Source organism: Denticeps clupeoides, chromosome 20 (assembly GCF_900700375.1).
Source record: "Denticeps clupeoides chromosome 20, fDenClu1.1, whole genome shotgun sequence".
Classification (NCBI taxonomy): Eukaryota; Metazoa; Chordata; class Actinopteri; order Clupeiformes; family Denticipitidae; genus Denticeps; species Denticeps clupeoides.
In genome coordinates, this window is record NC_041726.1 from 3085877 (window position 1) to 3105189 (window position 19313).

At 47.2% G+C, this 19313-nt stretch overlaps 1 pseudogene; it reads left to right on the top strand.

Annotated features, from left to right (window-relative positions):
• Nucleotides 1-19313, top strand: part of LOC114770598 (CUB and sushi domain-containing protein 3-like) — a 272842-nt pseudogene that overhangs the window by 213142 nt on the left and 40387 nt on the right.

Here is a 19313-nt window from a genome sequence, read left to right on the forward strand (position 1 = left end):
ACTCAGAATGAAGTAAGCCATCCATGTTCATGAGTGTAATTGCTACCGACCGCCTGGTTTGATTTTTGGATTGACATTGTCTGCTCTCGTCTGCTCCCAATGACCTATGACCCGCACCACGTCCCTGACTATTCTCTGCCCACGACAACCCAAGCCCATCTGGCACTGACCATTTCTACACCCAACCACTCTCTTACCTGCGACTACACCACAGTAAATCCAGCTTCTCTCCTGCCGTCACAGCACCGGTCTCCCTGCTCTGTCTCCCTGCTCGTCCCACCACAGCCTCTGTTGGCATTCTCTCCGTGGGTGCGCCCCTGCACCAGGCTCGTGATAGAAACAAAATGAATACAGTGACAAGTTATCTTTACAGTAGATTTATTAAGAGTGACGGTGCATTTTTACTATGGCGCATCCACCCTCCCAACACTTCTTTTCAGCATAGGGAGTGGAGTGGAGTGGAGTGGCAACCAATCATTGCTTCTCTCTCATGACTACATAGCCAACAACATAAGCTTCCGTTCCATGTTGATATGAAAAAGACAAAAAAGCCGCTCTTTTGAGAATATTTGCATAAATGTGACCGATTTACAGAATATGTGACAGGTCTGTTCCCAAGGCACCTAATGTCTTCAGTGTGTACATGTGAGTAGATCCGCACAATTAATACAATTTTGATCACAGTTACATTAACTACAAAAACATTAACTACAACTTCCGAAATGCTATTAAACAAGTTTATTTTTGATCATCTGTGGGCCGAATCAAGGCCAGGCAAAAGAATATGTGGGTCCATTTTCACAACCAGCGGTTTGTCTGCCAAGCATGTCACTGAAGGTACTGTTCTCAAGCCCGGGCTCAGTAGCAATGCTTAGGCCTGTCACTTGGTAAACATTTCAACATATTTCTGCACAATCTGCCATCAGAATTGCTATGGTGGAAACCATTTTCAACTATTTGAAGGTGGTGGCGGTGGCTGGTAAGAGCTTTTCTGATTTCAACTAGCATGTGCCGTGGTATTCGTGGTGACAGCACGAACAATAGAACAATATTAGAACAATAGAAGCATACAGGAACAAGCTGGAATACAGGAACAGGGCAGCGGTTGCAGGGGGCAGTGGTAGCAGTTAAGGAAGTGGCCCTGTAATCAGAAGGTTGCTGGTTCGAATCCCGATCAGCCAAGGTGCCACATACATACGCAGTGCCTGTCCTCTGCTTTTTGGTGAACAGTGGGCAGCCATGAAAGGCATCTGGCACCTCAGTGGCACATTTATGGCATTTATCAGATGCCCTTATCCAGAGTAGATACAGGTACAGTCCCCCCCTGGATCAACTCAGGGTTAAGTGTCTTGCTCAGGGACACAATGGTAGTAAGTGGGATTCGAACCTGGGTCTTCTGGTTCATAGGCAAGTTCGTTACCCGCTAGGCTACTATCGCCACCTCGAATCCCAAAAGGGCAACCTTCTGATAACAGGTCCGTTTCTTTACCCGCTAGGCAAATACCTACTAGGCCACTAAGTTCACTTTTTTTTGCCAGTGAGTGGACGTTTTGAGCAGCAGAACTGCAGTACTCGACTTTCAGACCAGCACGTTTGTTGATTAACCTGTCTTCTGTCCATCTGGACAAGTTATTACCAGTCAAAATTCACTGTTCATCACTGATCACTGTGTGTGTGTCAGTATGTGTGAAATGAAATGTAAAGTAAACTGGATGCTAAAGTTTTTTTGGCCATCGGTTTAATGTAATGCTTGTGTGATTTAATTTAGTTGAGTTATAATGAGCTCTGCTCGTATTTTACTTTTGAACAGAACAGTGATGCTGAGGAACGTGTAACCTCTGTATTGATTCGTGTCTGAACACGTAGAGTCAGCCAACCAGGCAGAGTAAGGTTGAAATAGTTAATGGTGAGTGAGATGGAAATCCCAGTTTGACTCCTTCTCTCCGCATCACTTCTCAGCTCCAGTTACAACAGTGATTGGCCATTAACCCACGGTGAGGGCTTTCGCTCATTGGTGCTTACATCGGCACCATTGCCAATGACCAAGAGCCCTCCCAGCAAGTTAATGTCCAGTAATTAGACGTTTCTGGATCAATTGCAAAACGAATTGCAAAATGGAAATCCATAAGGGCGCATTGGACTGTGCAAGATGGACTGAATAGTTCAGGATTTTACAGAGTTTCCCCAAACATAAAAAATAGTAATAATGCCGCAAACATGTGTGAATTGTGTCGTGATGTGCAAATGATTCTATGAAATATAACGCCACTGGCAGGGCCAGTAATCAGAAAGTTGCTGGTTCGAATCCCGAGCCACCAAGGTTCCACTGAGCAAAGCACCGTCCCACACAAATTAACCATCACCCTGAGTGAGCAGTGGGCGCTTGTCATGGCTGCCCACTGCTCACTCAGGGTGATGGTTAATTGCAGAGGACAAATTTCACTTTTGTGCTGTGCTGCTGTGTATCACATGTGACAATCACTTCACTTTTAAAAAACTTTTTTTTTTTAACAGTTATTATTACTATTTGGGAATAACCAAATTGTTAATGGACTGTTTGTGCATTCCATGCACTGCTGGCAATTTAACGATAAATGTGCCTTAGACCTGGGCCTGTGTGGGAACCCTAGACATTAGTGTCCATAATGCCGGGACCCATGAGATGCCAATTTTGTTGAATCTGTTAGTCATGGTCCATCGAGTCTTCTGAATGTGCTCTACCAAGGGTCCGGTTCCCCCCTCGAAACCCATACGGTGAGCAGAGGGAAAATACGTCTCTGAGCTGTTAGAACACTCCAGGATCTCCCAGACCTTCTAAATGATTTGTACTTCCTGCTTTGCCGTTGCCAAAAAGAAAAACATCACTCATATCCGTCTCACTGCAGAACGGCATGCATATTTAAACATTTCGGAGAGAATAACACTGCATTTGAAGCGTGCCAGGGTCGGGAGCCTCACCCAGCCAAAATCCATTCAGAAAGATGGAGAGGGGCGCATTGGGAGGGCGCCTTCTTGCTCTCTCTCCCCTCTCACGATCAGCCAGATTTGCCACGGAGCGAGAGAGTGTGGGCAATTTACTAAATGGAGCGGCCGCTGTGATTTATTTAAAGTATGACACAGGTAACATCATCACAACATCCACCACCGAGGACAGGGGTGGCACAGAAGCCTTTAATAAATCAGACGGGCTGCGGAGGTTTATGCACGCCAGCTCCCCGCACAGGATGCATGATGGGTATTAATACGTCTGATTTTACTGTCTGTTGTGCCATTAAGGCTGCGCTTTGATGGTTGTTCTTCGGTGTGAGGCTCCCTTTACCAATCGTCTGCCCTAACTCACCCGTCGTTATGACTTTTTTCTGATAAATGCCATAAATGTGCCACTGAGGTGCCAGATGCCTTTCATGGCTGCCCACTGTTCACCAAAAAGCAGAGGACATTCACTGCGTATGCATTTGGCACCTTGGTCGTAGCCTAGTGGGTAACTAGAACCAGAAGGCCCAGGTTCAAACCCCACTTACTACCATCGTGTCCCTGAGTGTCTCCAGGGGGGGGGACTGTCCCTGTAACTAATGACTGTAAGTCCCTCTGGATAAATACTGTGGTATTTTTCTGGATAGATAGGTTGGTAGTAGTCTAGTGGGTAACACGCTCGCCTATGAACCAGAAGACCCAGGTTCAAATCCCACTTACTACCATCATGTCCCTGAGCAAGACACTTAACCCTGAGTGTCTCCAGGGGAGGGACTGTCCCTGTAACTACTGATTGTAAGTCCTTCTGGATAAATACTGTGGTATTTTTCTGGATAGATAGGTTGGTAGTAGTCTAGTGGGTAACACGCTCGCCTATGAACCAGAAGACCCAGGTTCAAATCCCACTTACTACCATCGTGTCCCTGAGCAAGACACTTAACCCTGAGTGTTTCCAGGGGGGGACTGTCCCTGTAACTACTGATTGAACGTCGCTCTGGATAAATTCTAATGTAAATGTGAGGTGCTAATCTGACAGGTGCCATTCCGCATGTCTTACAGGCGCCACAGATGACCAAGTAGTGGTACTCATGTGCTCCTACGAAGCTGTTCGACTAGCACTTCTTTATTAACGTAATACAATTTGTAGACTACGGTTTGGTCTCCGCGAGGATTTTCCAATGTTCCGATTTTTTTGTGTTCTTGTGTGTGTGTTCTCCCTCTCACCACGTCTAGCTGAGTGCGGATCGTCCGTCTTCAACAACGAGGGCATCCTGCTGTCGCCCAACTACCCCATGAACTACGACAACAATCACGAATGCATCTACAGCATCCAGGTTCAGGCGGGCAAAGGCATTAATGTATCTGCCAGGACCTTCCACCTCGCCCAGGGGGACATCCTGAAGGTACTTTGTTTTTCCTCATGTTTGCTGTACACCCCACATGTCAAATGAGGATCAGATTTTTTTTTCTTGTTGTGAATTTGTGTCCTTAGTGAGTTTAGTGATCTCTAAAATGGGACGATCTCAATGATTGACTGCTCTCACGCACATAATCTTTTTGTCCTGAGGACACCTTTGACGTTACACTAGTGAAAAAGTCCCATGATATGCTCGTACCTAAGCTTGTGCTTAAGACTCACTAATTTTTTTATGCAGTACAGAAACAGAGCAATACAATTATTTAAATAATCTAAATATTCTTCTAGGTTTTACTTCCACTGTGGCTTAATGATTGATGAGTATGTAAATTATGGGAATTTTGAACTAGATATCATCCCAAATCAACACATGGTGAGAGAGACTTGCAACCTTCAAAACACTAAATCCTTCACACAGGGTCACTTATATATCGCCCGTCTTTACAGTAAAGTCCAATACGCTACATAATCTGGTCTAATATGCAGCCTTGGTCTTCCTTTCAGATTTACGATGGGAAGGACAACTCCGCTCACATGCTGGGGGCTTTCACCGGCTCGGCCATGCTGGGCCTGACTCTCATCAGCACCTCCAACCACCTCTGGCTGGAGTTCTTCTCCGACGCGGAGGCCACAGGCGAGGGCTTCAAACTGGTCTACTCGAGTAAGTCTGCAGCCGCGCGTTAATCGATCCCTCACGCCGCTTTCCCTCTAATAACGTCTGCAGCCCGCTTTTCACACGCCGAACCAGAGTTGCGCTAAACAGGGAGTTAGGAAAACAACAGTGTGCCTGAAGGTGATTAAGCAGAGCCAGATCAGAAGGATTAACTGTCCATGGTTGGGGAAGAAATTTGCCGATTGCTCGACCTTCGTTCGGCCTCCGCAGCAAAAAGAAAAAGTCCTGCAAGACTTCAAATAGAACCCTTCCCTTGGCAGTGTAAGATTCGAACAAGATTATACTTCAAGGAAGGAGTATGGAGGGGGGAGGAAAAAAAAAAAAAAACTATTAACCCGCTTATGGGATATCTCGCTCCGAATCTATTTAAATCCATCCCCGCCTGCGATTTCATTTCACCTGCAGGATTAGCTATTTGGCTGTGTAATAAAGGTCAGGAGGAAGGCGAGGCCACCACGGTTCAAGCCTGACATGGCGATTTAGCCACCGAGTGCGAACGGGGGAGAAATTAAAGTAGATTAGTGTGGCTTTTTGTGTAATCTACTTCTCCTTGTGGGCCGGGAATTTCTGTGCCAAGGGACAGTGACCTGTAATCAGCTGGCTATCAGCGGCGGCTGACGGGACGCGGCTACAGAGGCGGTGGCCCGCACTTTACGTAAACGGCTGCAATCTCAGTACGGAACAGACCGGTATTTCATTTTAAGGGGGAACAATTGGTTGCATTGTCTGCCTTAAATTTGTGTAATACCCTGGTGGACTGTTTATTTGCAACCTACGGGATAAGATTTGTAGTTTGGGATCTGTGCGAAATGATTTTGCGAGCAGAAAAACCGTCAACAATATCATTTGTCGGAATCTCCGGAGCAATCACCAGATTTGGATTTTGTTTTAATGCTCTATAACATTAGTTTTTCAGTGAAATTGCAACTGATGGTTTTTCTCAGTAATCTTTACATTTTTGAAAGGTTGCCATTATTAATTGTCATTACGTGCAGCAAAAAATGTAAGTATAATAAACTTTATATAATTTGTTTAAATGTCTGTCAACCCAGTTACATTCATAATTAATTCACATTCACATTATTCACAATAGTCATTTTTACCAAGTCAGTCTTTTTTTCGAGATTAAATTAAACACTAATAAAATATATTGTCATCCACCAGTATAGCAAAGTCAAGAACATATACCCCACCCCCACCCCCCAAAAAAAGCCCAGTATAGTAGTATTAATTATTCATTAAATGTTTGTCATTTTTTATTTATTTGTTTGTTTGTTTGTTTGTTTATTTATTTATTTATTTGGTGTGTGTGAAGACACACAAATTAACGGGAAGCATCTTTCAACGAACTGCCCTGTGCTCCAGCCCTGCAAGACATCTCCAAATTATCCGAGTACTTAATCTTAATTGTTCTGCCTGCTTAGTAAGGCACCATCCCTGCCAGCCAGCCCAGTGGGATCTTTTCGGCAAATTCTAAGTGATAATGATTGCTTTAATTGTGAGGTTTCTAATGACAAGACACGCTGAAAAACTATTTAAAAAAAAAATTTATTCCTTGTATACACACAAATTGCATAAATGAATTTTCAAATATCATTTTAGGTTTTGAACTCTCACACTGTGAGGACCCCGGCATCCCCCAGTTTGGCTACAAGGTCAATGATCAGGGACACTTCTCTGGCAGCACCATCACCTACAAGTGCAACCCTGGCTACACCCTCCATGGCAGCAGTGTGCTGAAGTGCATGACAGGGGAGAGGAGAGCTTGGGACAACCCACTGCCATCCTGCATTGGTAATATTACACTGTTACGAAGAATGCTCTGTATTTCCCAGGAATGTTCCAGGATTGGGTTTTTATTATGATGAATAATTATTTATTCAGTACACAAACAGCCATATTTAGCAGAGATGTTTTATCAAAGACTTTCGTCAAAGCCATGAACTTTTCTGATCACTCACACTCTTTAAAAAATGGGATGGTTTTCCAACAGTCCTAAGAGTTCCTGTGTTGGCTAATTTTCTTCCAAACTGCTTATGACGATGCCAAAAGTGTGCAGGCAACACTGAATAATCTAATTTATGAAACAGCTGCTTTATTCGGTTCTTCAGAATGGCCTCTGTAGAGTAGAGTGTATGCACCATTCATTAAGTTGTACATATGTCTGGTCATGAATTTCTTCATGGGTTTTGTTTTATTATGCCTGTGCAACATCTGGAAGTAAAATGCATTCTCGGCGTCCGAACGGTGATTGTATGTTATTTGGACGTCGCGTCTCATCCGCATATGCATTTATTGTTGACTCGAGGAAGGAGATCTGTGTTGAGACGTCATCGTCCATAACATTTCTACTGCTGCTACCGAAATTTGCTTGGACAGTGCTGTCATCTCGCGGAGGGGACGACCATTTGGTTTCTGCATGGCCGCGTCCTCCGAAGTCTCTGCGTCTTTAGCTGTTGCCCTGGAAGTAATTGGATCAAATTGACGGTGCGTGTGGGACCTTACTCCAGTCCGAGTCCCACAACACATGTCAGATGACAGTGTACGGAATACATTCTAATCCTAATCTGATCTAATGTCCGTCTTCGTCCTAACACGACCCTGATTGAGCGTGTCTCCAGAGCGCAATCGGTGGCCACTTCTATTTTGCCCAGGTTCCTCTCTAGAGGAGAGTCCACCTAAAGGCCCGGGGCGTCGGGGTGTCAGGGCGTCGCCCCCCCCCCCCCCCCCCCCTCCCCCGTTCGTCGCAATCAGTGGCTGCTGCAGCGTAAGCCCCTCCCACGCCTCCACTTAAGCAAGGCCGCGCAAAAGGACCAAGAAAAGAGTGAATGGTCCAAACGGTCCCGCGACGAGATGGTGATAAACCCGGCTGCGGCCTCCGTCAACACTGGTAATGAGATACTTAATCTCAAGGGTGAGCGGCGAGAAATGCGAAAGGCAGGGCACGTCCTCTTATTACCTCCCCTTTCTTAGTGATGAATCCTGATTAGGCTTCATTCGCCCTCGTCTTGCTGGTAAATAAGTGCCCCCCCCTCCTTAGCCGTGGTAGTGTAAATCTGTGCTAGTTCTTTTAGCCACATATTCGCGAGCGAACGCAAAAATGCACTTGTTTCAGGTTCGCAAGCGCGCTATCCGTCACTCAAGGTCGAAAATCTGCACCCACCTCAAAGCGTCGGAATAATATTTTTGGGACTTCATCTGGCAGCATTAATAATGAATGTATAATAATGTGAGAGATATTTTACCTTCCTTAGCTCTTTTAAAAAAATGCGTGGGTCATTTTGTCTGACCTTCATGAGAGTCGAAAAAGAAATGAACCCCTTTCTTCTCTCCCGGTATTTTATATATATATAGAGAGATAAAATATTTAACCAATCTATTATTTGAGTCCACAGTATGACAGTTTCCTTTATTCTTTCCGGAAAAAGACTTTATAGAAAAAGAGGTTTGCATCAAAGACTTGTGCAGCATCAGCAGATTTGGCTACGATGCGCTATTCTGTGTGAATTATGGAATCCGAATATTTATCCTGTACAAAACGTGTGGTTTAGTCACTTTCCTATATCCTGCGCTCTAATTGGCCGTCGATCTAATTGGCAAGTATGTAGCATGCCAGACATCTGATCGTCTGGGGTTCGGCGTAGTCGTGAACTAGACACAGTGTCATGACGCGAGAGTCTACGAGCTTGTCCACACTGAGGTCTTCATCCACTTCCACAGTGTCGAGTTCAGCCGCATCAGCGGCCAATGATGTGTTCCTGAGTGCTCCGGGGCGGCCAATGGCGCGTGATTGAGCGCCTGCCCTGTTGAGGGATGAGTGGCGCGGGGTGTTGGTTTAGGCGGAGGCAGAGAAGGGCAAGGAGGTTCCGTGGCGGCTCCCTCCGGTATCTCAAAGCCTCTCTAATGTTCAGATTAATCAAATAGAGGATCTGAACCCTGTTATTCAGGCTTCATTGAACTGTGCATCCATTGTTTGTCATGTAGATGGCTTATGCAAATGAGGCCCGCGTCGCGAAGGGAAGGGGAAAGGCATTAATAAACGGGGCCAGCCTCCTGAAGACCCAGCCTGTGTTTTACAGAGAGAGAGAGAGAGAGAGAGAGCGAGAGAGGCGGGGGGGTGGGCCGCTGAAAAGTTGGTTAATAAAGTGCAAGCGGAGGCGCAGACTAATAACGCTGAGGTTGCGTAAGCCGGCAAGGCCCCGGCGGCGTTGGGGAAAAAAAGGGGCGGAGGGACGGGCGTCGGGCCTCATTGGCCCCGTTGATGGATATAGCGGCGGGAAAAGTGGGCGCGCGGCGGCGGCAACGTCGGGCATCGCCAGGCCCAGGCGGCGGCCTGCAAACACTCAGATGCGGCAGTATTGATTTAGCCACGGGCTTCACAGTGAGGTTTTTATTTATTTATTTTTCCATTTTTAGAACATGTATCTCCCAGGCAAACCTCCCATTACTTCCACGCTGAAGGGGACATACTTCCGAGACGCTATGTGACACATTCCACGTGGGAAGTGTTTGCAAACGTCCAAGTCACTCATTCATATAAGTGTTAATGATCTAATGGTATGTCTGGTTTGGTAGCGGACGTGGTCCAATGTTCATAAAATAACATAACTAAAAAAAAATATATATATATCAAATATATTAATAAAATATATTAATAAATGTTTGTGTGTGTGAATCTAATTGTTTCTGTAAATTCCGATGTGACATCTGTCGGGCCCTGTCGGTGCTCGGGTAATTGATGGAAGCTCTTCTTTCTCACTGCAGCTGAATGTGGAGGGAGGTTCAAGGGCGAGTCCACCGGACGCATCCTGTCGCCCGGGTACCCGTTTCCCTACGACAACAACCTGCGCTGCACCTGGGTCATCGAGGTCGACTCCGGCAACATCGTCAGGTCGCAGAGCGTTACCTACCTTCTCGTTAGTGAAAGTGAATGCGATGCGCAGCACGGCACGCGGTGGCACAGCGAAATGTGTCCTCTGCATTTAACCCCCACCCCTGGTGAGCAGTGGGCAGCCATGTCAGGTGTGTGGGGACGGTGCTTTGCTCAGTGGCACCTCAGTGGCGGATCGGGATTCGCACCGGCAACCTTCCGATCACGAGGACGCTTCCGTAACCACATTCACCTATCAGCCAATTAAAGACCAATTTGTTACATCCGTGGTTAGTCCATTTAGTCGGACAAACAGGAAGTGCATTTAAATCACAGGAAAGATGTCACATGTAAAAGCAGACTGGAAAAACGCTGCCTTTGTTTCCCTGCCTATTGTGCATGGTTGTGGCCTGAAGGCTGCCAGCATAATTAGACTCGAAATGCTCTGCGCAGATTTAATTATTCGCGCTGCACACAGCCGCTCCAGCCTAATGTTGGAGGCAGACGGTGTATCCCGGGCCAGCTTTTAATGGCACGACTTTTCTAGAATCTCGTTCGTTACTTCAGAGGGTTTTTCTTTTTTTTTTTTTTTTTCTAAGCCTGCGTGGCAGCAGTTGGACTGTGAGTCATCCTCCACATGCAAAGGCTCCAATTACAGAAGTTTTGCATCTAAGACCATATTGTGGGCACTTTAATTGGTTTTGGCCACGTTTGCTTAGTATGAGGGAAAAAAAGGGCAGTGGATGCAATTGATCTATCTACACAATTGTGTGTACTTTTCCATACTTTATTTTTTAATCTAATTGCCTTCATCGACGACGACCGCGCAAACGACAGATACTTAGTGGACTTCCATTTACAACTCATCATACAATGAGTTGGAAGCAGGACTGAGCATTAAGCAACTAGGTTTACACTGGCTGGACATTAAGAAAAAAAGCTCTTTTTGCCATTGTGGATGGTTCCACTTGGTAAAATTTTTGACAAAAAAAAAAAAAACAATTTTGGCAGAGCAAAACTCTACTATGGCATGTGAGCCAATGGTTGTTGAATTTGTAAAGGCCTGAAACTACATTTGCAACGGACGATGATAGGTGTTACGTCCTGGTCTAGGTCGGGAAAGAGGGAGGGAAACGGGATGTAACAATAGGGCTTACTCCTTTAAGCCGTAACAAATGGCCACGTTGAGGCTTTTTTTTTTGTCAAAGCAACAGGACGATGCTGTAACTTTGCTGACAAAACTTTTCCTGAATCCGTGTTTAATGCTATTGGAGCCCTGGTGTGATTCATGAACAATCTCTGCCACTACGCAGCCCCGGGTCTCCCGCGTCTGGACCAAAATGTTGGCGCCGACCTGTTATTAACCTTGTCATTTTGGAAGCAGGTCCTTCAGATTTGTCACTTGGGCTTATTGTCACACATTTCACAATTTACGCTCCATTAGAAAGGAGGGTTTAGGGGCAAATTAGCAGTGTCATGTCCTTGTTTTCTAAAATCTTTTCTTGTTTGTCCTTTGACCCTCAGCTTGCAGTTTTTAGCCTTTGACAGCGAGGCCTCCCACGACATCCTGAAGGTGTGGGACGGGCCACCTGAAAACGAGATGTCCCTGAGAGAGGTCAGCGGCTCCCTGCTCCCAGAGGGCATCCACAGCACCCTCAACGTGGTCACCATCCAGTTCGAGACGGACTTCTACATCAGCAAGTCCGGCTTCGCCATTGAGTTCTCAAGTGAGTGTCCCTCTCCTGCCTGGAGATGTGATTGACACGCTGGGCTGTGTAGTGCTCAGCACGTCAGATTTTGCGGACAACAGGTCCGTGGGCCCTCCAGCATATAGGGATGATTTAAGGGCTTCGATGGTTGCTGGATTGGCAGGTTTCTGCAGGCTTCTGCTTTTGAGTGACAGAACGTAAAATGGCCTGTACTCTCCGGAGCTGCTATTGGGTGGTGCAATCTAATTCTGCATTTATCTAACGATTTAATTTGATTTTTTTTGCCATGTCTGTTTTGTGGTTGACAGGCTCGGTGGCCACTGCCTGCAGAGACCCCGGAGTCCCCATGAACGGCAGCCGCAACGGCGACGGCCGGGAGCCGGGGGACGTGGTGACCTTCCTCTGCGACCCGGGCTACGAGCTGCAGGGCGAGATGAAGATCACCTGCATCCAGGTGGAAAACCGCTACTACTGGCAACCGAGCCCTCCGGTCTGCATAGGTGAGCTACCCAGCCAGGATCTTCAGGCCAGAGGCACGTGAAAGTGTAAAGTGAAAGTGTAAAGTGCTTGTCACTTGTGACACACAGTGAAATTTGTCCTCTGCATTTAACCCATCACCCTGAGCGAGCAGTGGTCACCTCAGTTGGCACCTTGACGGATCGGGATTCGAACCGGCAACCTTCTGATTACGGGGCCGCTTTCTTAACCGCTAGGCCACCACTGCCCCTAAGTCAGTGTCATTGCGAGCACCATGGGCTCCTAGACCATTTAATATCCATTCTGTCTTAAGACGCTTGCCGAATGGGCTGCATCCAAGCCAAGCTATTGAGGGCCCCGTTGTCCTTCCAGCAACTCGAAAGGAAATAAAGGAACATCTCATTTGGATGTGGGTCGTTTTTTCCTCTTTCCCACTGACGTGACAGAAATATGCACTCCGAACACTCCTCTCTCTGTGTTTTTTTTTTTTTCCACAGCTCCGTGCGGGGGGAATTTAACCGGCTCGTCTGGGTTCATCCTGTCCCCGAATTACCCTCACCCCTACCCGCACAGCAAGGACTGCGATTGGCTGATAGCCGTCAACCCCGACTACGTCCTGTCTCTTGCCTTCATCAGGTAAGCCGTTCCAGAAATCCCATCATTGGTAATGCTGATTTGCATCATTAATTGCTGCTTGAATAGGCATCAACAGGACAACCCGTCATTAACAAGTAAAAAAATGCAGCTCATATAGTAGTGATGAGGTGAATGAGAACGTTTTAAACATAGCAACTCAAACTTGTGACAGTTAAGGGACCCCAAATTCGGTCCCACTTTGGGAAGTGCTGATTTCCATGATGATGTCATCGCGTCGACGTTGGGAAATGCAAAGTGACGGCATCGTGATTAGCGATATCGCTGCCTATTAACAGTTGGGGTCCAAAGCAGATAATTATCCCAGCTGGAATTCTTTTCTCATTTTGGCAGTAATGACCCCCCCCCCCCTTTCCGCGATGTCATTTTAAGGTACAGCGCAACATCCTGGGCATGAAAGATGTGACCAATTAATATAAAAGTGGACTTGACAAATGTGTTTCACAGTCAAATAATGCTGCTAATTGCATCCATTTTTCATTTAACCTTTGCACAGCGTGACTTGGGCAGCTGGAGGGGGGGCATGGACGGGCGGGGGGGGCGGTGGGGGTTCCTTGGAGGTGGGGTCAAAGCGGGGTTAAGTTGGAGTACTATTCCGAGTTAATCCGGAAGGCAATGCCCTCCCCCTTCCTGGACGGCCGGCCTGGAGGGGGTGACGTTCTCTGCCCGGCGAGCTGGCCCGGCGCCAAGTCGACGGGGCTGTTGCGCTCCCACCGATCCTCACCACAGCAGCGGTGACTTTGAGCTACCTAGACCAAATCACCTGAACAGCCACTCTTATGTACAGTGAGCGGCGCATTTTATCCCGTCGGACCGGACGTCCGGCGCTCAGTCAGAGAAGACGAGGCGCCGTTTCCCTCGGCCCAGATTTGCCCGCAAGTTAGCGTCTGCTCCCTCCCGCGTGTCGACTTTGAAGCGGCAAATGCGAATGCTGCGAGGCCGCCCAGAGCGACCCCTCGACCCCTCGGGTTCCTAATGAGCATGGCACGGTCCGTTACTGACGCCGTTCCCCACGGCCCCCCCCAAAAAAAAGGCCGAGTCCAGGATACGGAGCGGACGAGAATGGAAAATTCCAACTGCGTCCACCTCTATTTCAGCGTTATCCCCGTCCCGCCCGATTCAGCCGTCACAAAGCTAATTGTGAGATGTGTGGCGGCTCCGCAGGCAACACCAACGCGTCTGGTTATCAAAAATTAATTACGTTTTTTTTTTTTGACGTGCCGTAGAGGACTCTCGTGCCGCGTTCTGATTCTCGTTTTCTGTCAACGAGCGCTTAGCCGCGGATTCAGGCTCGGCGGAGGGAAAGTGATCCGATACCTTCTGAAGGGCGCTAACGGCTCCGAGGTCGGGCGTCACCCGCCGCCGGCTCGGCGTAAAAAATCGCAGGGCTCTACGGCAACTGCACCCCGGCACGCTTACATGTTACATTTAACATTTAAGGTGTTTGGCAGACGCCCTCATCCAGAGCGACTTACAACGTGCTTCCATGTTACCATGGATGAAGTGACCAGTTCTGGTTCACCAGGACCCCCAACTATGAATACAATCTTTTTATTCACTCTGTTCTAGTTTCTATACAGAAGTCAGACAAGAAGAAGGTTACAAGTTCATCTAAATATTCTTTAAAGAGGAAGGTGTTGAGCTGCCGTGTGAAGGTGCTCAGTGACTGAGCTGTTCTGACCTCGAGGGGAAGTTCATTCCACCACCGAGGGGCCGAGACGGAGAAGAGTCTAGATGAGCGTCTTCCTTTTACCTTCAGAGATGGAGGGACCAGGCGAGTTTACGGCGCGTCTCGCTGCGCGTGGTGCGGATAAGGAAGAGTGCCGCACGGCCTCTGGCCGGTCCGGGTCGTCTGGCGAAGGGACACGGGCGAGCCGAAGGCCCGCGGATTAGCGCGAGACTTCGACACCCGCCATCGCGCTGCGCTTGCGTCAGCCGGCGCAACCCGGTGACAGCTTACCTGTCCTGACGTCCCAGGCTTCCTGACAAGACATTGCGTGCGGGGACATTTGTCACACCGTGTCAGTGTAGACGGGAGTTTTCTGAATAAAACTTTTTTGTTTTGTTTTTTTTTTTTGCTTCCATTTGTTGCCCCTGTAGTAGAAATGGCGGGAAAAAAAAAAGAGGTCGTGTGCAAAGACGGTGACACTTGCCCAAACCGTGCATTCATCAGAATGCAAACCAAGAGGCCGGTGGCGGCGAATTCGAATCCCTCCTGGGCCCTCGAATCCTTGTCTCCGCGACGGGAAGGAGGAGGAACAAAACACGCAGTTCGGCCGCGCTGCGTGGTGCGCTGCGGCGGGAGGGAATTTCGGAGAGTCGGGAGACTTTTTAGCCGAAAGCTCAGGCATCGCGAATCTCGGTCGCCGCTCTGGCCCGTCTGACAGGGGGCCTTGTGTCCTGGATTTGCTGAGCCTGAGTTTATCTTGCGGAGCACATGGCTCTCCGCGGGCCCTATTTTGTCGTTTTTTTTATTCTTTTTTTCACCTGGCCTTGCGCTGCCCCCCGGTGTGGCCGGTGTGCTGTATTAAGACTTAATCAACAAAATTACAGTTATCCCTTAAATCTCATCGGATTACATACATATACCGTTCGCTCTTCTAATAACATGGAACAGTGGTGCTGTTTTTTAAAGTCTCGTAATATTCCGAAACGCTTTTCACACTTTATATAAGGTTTTCAAGGCCCATGTGGCTCCTGGCCTGCAATGCAATAGGACCAAGGAATTTGGATGATATGTACATATGGTGTGTCCTGAAAGGTTTCTGCTTCATTTTAATGGTGTCAAAGACAGTGATGATAGTACTAATATTAAAGGACCTCAGAGTGATTTCCAGAAGGCTCCGCTGGCAGTTCAGACTCTCTTTTTATTGACAGGGTTATTTCGGGGAATGCTTTGATCTAAACTGACGCATACGGATGCTTTGATCTTCTGCTGTCAATGCCTGTCACTAGCTTCAGCATTGAGCCCAACTACGACTTCCTGTACATCTACGACGGGCCGGACAGTAATAGCCCCCTGATCGGGAGCTTCCAAGACAGCAAGCTTCCGGAGCGGATTGAGAGCAGCTCCAACACCATGTACCTCGCCTTCCGCAGCGACGGCTCTGTCAGCTACGCAGGCTTTCACCTGGAGTACAAAGGTAGGCAGATGTGCGGTCAGACGAGCTTACGGGACTACCAAAGAAGGTCCAGAAACGAACTTCAACAAGTTACTAGAGCTTGCTGCACCAATCGTCATCTGTTACAATACTTTCTGCATAATGTGTTCAGGAAATATATGTGTATTCAGGTTTACTATTGATTATTTCTGCCATTTTTGTTGTTTTCGTTCTTAGCCAAGCTGCGGGAGTCCTGCTTTGACCCTGGAAACGTCATGAACGGGACTAGACTGGGAAGTGACTACAAACTGGGCTCCACGGTGACATTCTACTGCGAGGCCGGCTACGTTCTCCAAGGCTACTCCACTCTGACCTGCATCATGGGCGACGACGGCAGGCCCGGCTGGAATCGAGTCCTGCCCAGCTGCCAAGGTTCGCACTAGCAGCTGTATAAAATACACAAGAATTTTAAAACTGATAATGTACGACCTTTAGGGGCCAAAACGAGTGCTTCCATGCTCCCCCACACGTTCAAAGTTTATCACAAATAATAGTATAGGCACTAATATAAGTTATAATAAAACTACTTATATAAACTGGCCAAGTTGACTCAGAATTAAGAAATTATCTTTTCGGAATCTCATAATCTCGTAACCACCGTGAACAAAATGGTAATACAATGGTAATACATCAATATGTACAGACATGGCTTCATCAGAACACTGTAGATGACTTTGATCTTGGCACAGTGCTCTTTTGCAAGCGTTGTGGTGCCTTTTCATGACAGGATTCGTTATTATTAGCGGGGTGTAGATACACCATGGCAGCCAGCAGCCGAGCCGTGTTCAGTCGGCTCAGCCTAATACTTGGTTGAATTCGACCAGTCGTTAATTGATCTATTAAGAGGGCAATTACTTTTTTTTTTTTTCAGATAGATAACGGACTGCTCCCTTAACCCCCGACGTACTCGAGGAAATGGCGTGACAGGCAGCTCCACTCTACTATTGTAACAGCATGAAATAAATATGTGGAATTCCTCTGGAGTGTGAAAGGTTTAAAGAATGCCGAACGACGCTGCCTGAATCACTGAATGGAGACCATAGGGATAAATATTCAATATTAAAAAGAAAAAATAGAGATGTGGACGAGAGCATGTACAAAATCTCAATGCAGCGCGGAGGCAAATATGTGCGCTGCCGTTTTACACCTGGGCAAACTTGGTGGCTTTCCAAGGTTAATGAGGGATCCCTGTGTGTCTGTAGCACCCTGTGGCAGCCGCTCCACGGGGACAGAGGGGACCGTGCTGTCGCCAAACTTCCCCCGGAACTACACCACAGGACACAGCTGCGTCTACGCCATCTCTGTGCCCAGGGAATTTGGTAAGCGCTTAAATGCAGGTGTGGCGAATTTTTCACGAAAAGCAGGTGAAAGTCAACGAACGCAAATCGTCGGCATCCCCCTTCGTAATGCCTTCATGATCCGCTGCATGCTTTTAATGAGAAGAATAATTCATACCGACACATATAGAAATCATGGAATGCTGTATTACAATATGCTGTATTAAGATATTAGTGAAAACAGTTTGGTGCTTATAGTGCATTAGGAAGAAAATATTCATCATAAAGTAGGCATTAACGTTTCAAATGTGCTAAATCAATCTCGTTTTTCTTTTAAAAGGAACTGATGCCATAGTGATTCTAGGAAAAGGTGGCTGGATGAATAGAATGTAATGTCATAAAAATATCTGAAGGTAACATTAGATGGCCGAATGTGAACAGAAGCTTCATTTTCATCTCTATTGAGTCAGTTGCACGTAAGTTGAATCACTGGGCTGTGCGTGATGCGAAATTGGGTTTGATGCAATATGAAAACACTCCTTTGTATCTCGTTTCATTGTTGTTTTAATATCCCCCCCTTCAGAAGTGACCGGGGTAAAGTCTTCGGTGGCTTTAGATATTCTCTTTGCCGCGTGTAATTTCTGCCCGGAGGATTTTGAGTTTTAAAGGAAATGGAAGTGCTCGCTGGTAGCTTAGCAACAAGCCGCCGATTCCCAGTCACTCGTAGAACATGGAAAGCCACCTCCGAGTGCAAAGACCCTCGCAGCAGAAGGGCTGTATGCAATATTAATTTTACATCTGTCAAGGTTTGATTGTCTCACATTTCGTGACGCCTACGTGCCGCGACCTAGGATGCTATAGACAGGCGAGACGAAGGGCTCAGTTCACTTGAGCGGTTTTGCTCGAAGGGGCTTTATGGTATTTTACCACAAAATTACTGCTTTCAACTGAGCCACGGCAGGGGTGTCTGTTTGTTCAGTTGCTTCAGTGGTCTTTGCGTGTCCTCGGTTTTCTTTATTGACCACATTGCTGCAAACGTGTCCCCTTTTTCAGTGGTCAGTTAACTATGGATCACTGCTGATTATATTTATATGGTATATACATATAATATGTACACGGGGCCATTCTCTAACACAGCAGTGATGCTGAAGCAGCTTTTGTAGGCATGCACCAGGCATGTGTGTGCCACTCGGCCCGACCCTCCGAGCTTTGTTCCCATTGGTTACCCATCGTAATCACTATTGTTGGTCATTTGTTGTCAAAACAAATCTTCAGGGGTAGAAATCATCTCACACAAAATTGGAAACTTTTGTGTTGGCACGGAGCATCATGACCGCAAAGGAACATGCTCTTTAATAATATGTTGTACCACTCTGATTTAAGCCAAGCTGTTCCCCTTCAGTAAAAAAATGATTTGGATATTGAAGTTGCACTGGTCAGACAGAGACGTCACAGGACAGGAGCCTGTAATAATGTCTCCGATTTTTTATAAGGACCAGATAGGCCACTGAGTGCTCAGGTTAGCAACGGTTAGCACTGTTTTCCGCTCGGGTAGTGACATGTAATGGAGAGGATTAGTCGTCCCAAAAAAACCTCCCTATCCCTGTGACCCAGTCCTGTCACTCTTCCCAGCATGCAGTTTACCCTGTCAGGGCATGAGATATCCCATTAAGATGCAGGCATTTGTTTTCCGCAAACGGCAACAGTGAAAAAAACTTTTTTTATTTTGTAAGGATCTTACATTTAAACGGGGGGGGGGGGGGGGGGGGGGGGGGGGGATTGGGAATTTTGCAAACCCCCTTCCTCACACAGACTCACTCAACGTAACCGTATGCTAATGCGAAGCGCTGTCAGGAGTTCCCCTGGTGGTTCATTTGCCGCTCTCTGGGCGTCAGCCACAAAGCCCGTAATCTGGAGCAGGAAGGGCGGAAACAAGATGGATGTCAATTGCGGGGAAGATGCGATTAGGGCAAAGGCGGCGGCGGCAAGGAACAGAACACGCAGCAGAACCCGGGCCCCGCAGGGCCAAAGACGTAGAGTCGAGCGTTCGCTTTAGCTAGCCACGTGGACTTGAGATTCGGTAGCTATATAGACATGATATA